The sequence below is a fragment of the Poecilia formosa genome, unplaced genomic scaffold (assembly GCF_000485575.1).
Source record: "Poecilia formosa unplaced genomic scaffold, Poecilia_formosa-5.1.2 Scaffold3, whole genome shotgun sequence".
In the NCBI taxonomy this organism is placed as follows: domain Eukaryota; kingdom Metazoa; phylum Chordata; class Actinopteri; order Cyprinodontiformes; family Poeciliidae; genus Poecilia; species Poecilia formosa.
In genome coordinates, this window is record NW_006799942.1 from 6,630,580 (window position 1) to 6,636,355 (window position 5,776).

The following is a 5,776-nucleotide window of genomic DNA, read 5'->3' on the forward strand; positions in this document are numbered from 1 at the left end:
TAACGCTTAGGCTATGGCGGTTCGAGCAATTCTTTGCAATATTGATATCTTGGGTTTTAGAGATGTTGCAATATATTGTGCAGCTGTACTGTCTGGTCATTTCTGCTGCATCTACTTTATGGGTTTTATTAAGCTGAAAGTTCAATTTATCTTGTAAAACATTCCAAAACACAATATAAACAAGAACCTCATAAAAATGGGCTTCTGCAAAAAAAAAAAAAAGAAAAGAAAAATCTTAGCTTTACTTCAACAAAGGTTTCTAAAAGCTGAACCTTTTCTCTTTTGCATCACTATTACAAGCAGTGATACTTGAAATATTTCTGCAGACAATAAAGTCTGGATAAGGTAATATCATTTTACCATGAGTGCAGTAAGGCAGTGTCATATTGTAGTATTTGTAATACTCATTGTTCATTTCAGCTGCCTCTGAAGTCATCCCCACAGCTAGTGAAGCCTTAAAACTGCATACAGGAGCACGGATGACATTGTGTGAACGTCACGGGGATCCCTGTGGACCTGAACTGAAAATCCGTGATTTTTACCTGTCTCCGGTCTGATAACAGGCTGTTTTTTGTTCCAGTGACCCATGATACCTCTGACCTGAATTCAGAGGAAAATCAGCACACAGCAAAGAGCTCCATCTTTCTGAGTGTGTCTGGGCGGCTGTACTCTCCAGTGTGCTTTTATTTCCACAGCCAGTGGATGTAAGAGAAATAAATTGTTCCTCTTTGGGATTTTTTCTCTCTCTCTCTCTCTCTCTCTCTCTCCGGTTAAATAAAGCTGAGATCACTGAAGGAAAAAAAAAAAATCAAACTTTTTTCTTTTCTTCTTTTTTGTTTTCTCTCTGGCTCATGTAACAGACCTGTCTTTCGTCTATCCTGTCGTTCCCATTTTTAATAACGAGAAACAAGAGACGGCGAGGTCTTGAGTTGAGTCTCCCTCCCTCTGCATGTCCCGGCTTAACTTTCTCGCAGCGTTTTGTCTGTTTGTGCAGCGAACCTTTACCCCTGAGGCCCTGAAGCTTGTCCTCTCCTCTGTTTCCCTTCCTGGTCCTCAGCCCTTTTAATCATGGAGAGATGTTCTTTTCTTCTCTTGTGCCTTGGGCTGAGAGCAGCTTATAGCGCAGAATAAGCTTAAACTGTCTCTCACACACACTTTGTTTCCCTTCTCCCCCTTTTTTTTTATCTTTAAAGCTACCATACCCAGGCTAAGCTGACAGGCCTGCTAAAAATGTTGGGCTTCATTGATTATTATCCCTTGATTATTTTTGTGTTGCTGACTCATTTCTCCTGTTTTGTTGCCCTCATATGCCCCTGTAAACATTTGACCTGCATAAGCATGGAGAAATAATGATGAGTAACTGTTCCTGGAAGCACTTTTTCTTTTTTTTTTACTGCATAGTGCTTTGGTGTGCATAAATCTCTCTCACCCTCTTTTTTTTATTTTTCTCTAAAGACAGACTTGCATTCATCTGTAGTTTCTACTTCTGTCGGTGCTTTGAGTGACCCCTGACCTCAGTATAGTACAAACCTAGCATCGGCTTTGTGTGCACATCTGAATGGCCATTCATTAGGGCTGCTTTTAGGCAGAGAGCAGACCAGGCCAGCAACCTCCCCAGCCTCCCTCCACCCCCGTTTTCTCTCTCTCTTTTTTTCTGTTTTTTGGTGGATTGTGTCATTCCCCTCACATTCCTCTGTGCATTCAAGTGTGGAGAGGTTGTGTGTGAGAGAGATGGCTGAGATAGGTGGGGGTAAACCAGAGGGACAGGTACATGAGGGCGAGACGGTGGGGTGGATGGAAGGAAGATGAGTTGAAATGGTTTCACTCTCTGCAGCGGTAAGCAGCAGGGGAACAAACAGTGCATTGCAAGATTGTTAATACCTCTGCAACTTTCCACATTTTATTATGGAACAGTGATAAACTTCAGTGTGATTTACTGGGATTTTTTGCTCGCGGGTTTGGCGATGGCAGAAAGATGCTTTGTCTTCAAAGTGTTTTAGAAATAAATATCTGAAAGGGTATGCCTGCTTATGTTTTTACCATCCTGATTTAGTACTTTGTAGGTACAGCTGGAGGTCTTTTGAGGTGTTTCCAAAAGCTGAGTTTTGTTCTCATCTGACCTCCTCTCTCCTCGCCGTGTTTCGTACATGGCTTGTGGCTCCAGGTATTCTTTTGATTTTCTTTCAAAATTCAACAGTGTAAATGTTTCTTTGAGGGTTTTGCGCTGTGAGGTCAAAGGTTGCCTTGTCGAATGATTCTACCATCTGAACCACGGATCTCTGCAGCCCTTCCTGGGTCATCATGGGATACTTGGTTGCTTCTCTAATTGACGGGCATCGACGTCTTCTTTGGTTTGCAGTTGCACCAATACTCTGAGAAAGGACTGGACAGTCCTCACTCAATGTTCAAGACTTTGGATATAGTTTTATGACCCAGCTCTGCTTTAGGCTTTTTCAAAGTGTATTAATGCTTTAGGCTCTGTTTGAGTATTTAAAGATCTTCTCTGTTAGTGTTTTGCTTCTTTAACATTACGAGTATTTTAACCAGCTGACCTGAAACATTTTTGTTCATTTTGTATCCCCGTAGAAATCACTACTTCCCATTCTTCACAGTTAAGCCCAAACATTCAGGAACTTTGACTTTCCTCTTTGGTCAAACGGTTCGTCATCTAAATTAGTTTCAAGCAAACCCCCGTCTCCCCTTTGGCCAAAAAAGCATTTCTGATGAAATACTTGCCGTCACTTCCAACCTCTGATTAATTTCGTCTTCCACCAGTCTCTCTCTCTCTCTCCCTTTTTATATGATTGCCAGCATTGCTTTGATTCTCCCAGCTGCAGCAAGCTTGAAGATGGAAAATTTAGTTTTTAGATTCCTGCGCCGCGTTGACTCCTCCAGATTTTTCTCCCAGAGATGACTCACAGACAGTTTCATCAGAATGGCCCGGTATTTCCGAGCAAATCCACCAAACAGCCTCGCTAAGATTATTTTTCACTTGTGTACGCAGCGTGATTGTGCTGAAAGATGGAAGGCACACTGCTCAGCAGAGCGCTCCCGCTCTGTTTCATATTAAATCCCATCACTGAGAAAGTTGCACTCCTAGCTGCTCCCGCCGCAAGTCTGTTGACTTTGCAGGAGGTTGTGCCAGGCCAAAGTTGTAAATATGAATTGTTTCACAGCTGACCCACCTGGTCAAATAGAAGTGTTAGGACTTTAATCTTCCTTTCAGGCTGCAGTGCACTTAAATGTGGAAATAGTCTGGAGTTTTTCATCATGGACCCAGTTCACTTAATCAGCGTCAACAAAGCCCGGCTGTCCAAGCGCCTAACACTGCTGTATTCAAATACTGCAGTCTGTCTCCCTTTCTATCTGTCTATTGAAGCTCAGTTAATTAAAAAGTTTCTGGATTAACACCACTAAAAAGTTTTAAACGGTGTGTTGTATATGGAGGCCATAAGGAAAGAAGTTTTGTTGCCAATTCCCACAGTTAAAACTCCCTGATCCTTGCCAGTAAATACAACTTCAGCGGAAGAGCAACATGTCACAATGTGTTGTCTTTTTTTTAAAACAACAACAAAAAGATTAAAATAAAGTGGAGGAAGGCTGTGTGAAAAGGCCGAGCTCGCCACATGATGCTCCGAAACAACCACATGATTGCGGGGGAATTTTGGCCCACTCTTCTTTTTCGACCTGACTTGTGTCCTGTTTGTTTTTTTGCCTTCCCACCACTAACTGGTTGGAGGTCTGGACTTAGACTGGGGCCAGAGCTACACTTTGACCCCGTTCTGTTCTACTGATTTCAGCTTTTTACACACATGGCCTCACATTTGACTTGAGAATACTTCTTTACACAGAGGAGTTTCTGGACCGCTCAAAATGGCTGCGAGACAGACTGCAGAGCGGGCTCACATCGCCAACCAGTGTGCTTTTTAGCTGGAGTGAAGTCTTTGTGCTGAGAGAGGAATGTCAGAAGTTTGTATAAACTGTGAATACGGCACCTTTAAACAATCGAGGAAAGCTCGGCTGGTGATGTCATGGCTTTGTAAGCTTCGAAACATCTGAATTTATTGGCGTCACACCTGTGGAAGTATTTTAGGGAAGCCCTTAAAAAAACATTACTTCCTTATGTGGCATTTCTGAAAAAGTAAAAGAAATCAAGATGTCAAGAAAACGTGTATCTTCTGGTTCATCCTTTGGTTTAATTTCATCATGGGAACTTCCAGCCATCACAACAACTAGTGGGAAGACAGATTCTGCATCTCAAAGGAGAACATGTACGACTTGGGACTGGAATGCCACATGAAAAGCCAGGGAATGTTTCTTTTTAAAAAAAAAAAAAAAAAAAAATGTCTTGCGGTCTGGTGAAATTGTTTAGCCGTGACGACCGTTGTTACATTTAGAGGAATATGGAAGAAGCTTTTGAAGCAGCTTATGGTCAAACTGTAAGCTGTGATGCACAGAGGTGGCAGCAGCATGATGTGGGGGTGTTTAGCTTCAGGAGCGTCTGGTGGTCTCTGCAAAACAGACATCAAGTTTTTATTTGAACTGCTTGAATTTAAGGAACATTTTTACACGAGTCTTAAAAAAAATTATCTTTCTTATGACTCTGGCATTTAGCAGACAGAAATGATCTTGGTAAGCCTAACTGACCTAAAACATAAAAATCTGATTTAATTTCAACTTGAGAGAAAAAGAAAGAGGTTGTCTGTCTTTTTATGCAGTATATAAATGTTGGGTTTCGGATGTATTTCCTGTTAAGTTGCTGGTTATTTTACTGTTTTAAGCCTCTATAGTCTCACTTGTTTCATTCCTCACTTTTCAAAAATATATAGAGAAACCATCTATAAGAAAAAAGTTTCTGAAACAAACTGCGAAAAGTCGTCTTGGGAACATTTCAAACATGGAAGCTGCTCGTTTATCATCTACTGTAAGAAAGCGTGGTTGCATGGATCTTATGGTTTATTTCTACCAGCCAGAGGTTCACCATAGTTATTTTAGTTTGATGAATGGTGATAATCTGTCGCTCAAACCGGGATCAGAACCACAATCAAATGAAAAAGGTTTAATGTGAAATGTTTAAGAAAAAGTAGACAACTTATTGATTCATTTATAATTATGATTATTATAAGACATTTTACCCCATCTTTCATTAAAATACTGTAAGTACATAGTACGAGATAAGAGAAACAAATTTGTAAGTAGTGGGTAAATGGGGGACATGTGCAGGCAGACGGCCAAATTGACTCTTAGCTGCTGTGTTTGGATTTTTAGCGGAGCCGAGTTTCTATTATAAACTTTCCTAAAAGGTTTCAAATTTAGTCGACTCCATCCAAATGACTTTATTCCAAAAGTCTTTGCTCAGTTCACGCAGATCTCTGAGTGAAAATTGAGTCCTTCTTAGTTGTGTTAACTTAACTTCGACAGCAATCATGCTCATTGAAGTCCGCAAGGTTTTAGAAATAAGTTTTTGTTGTTTGTTTCTTGTTCTGCTTCTTTGGAAATAGCCTATTACTTGCCTATTAGTTGCAGTTTTTCTAGAATTGTGGCAACGAAGCAACAAACAAGACAATGCCACTCCTGTAAGGCTGGTTGCACTTGCTAATGGTTTGCTCATCAGAAGCATTTAATGATCAGCAGCCGCAGGGCATCATCTATTTGATTTTAAAGCAGTAGATTTGGATTTAATGACTCGGTTTAATGTGTTATAATCCCACATAACGTTGTTCATCAGAGGCTGACTCTATGCTAAACCTGGTGTTGTTATAGATTTAAAAAAAAA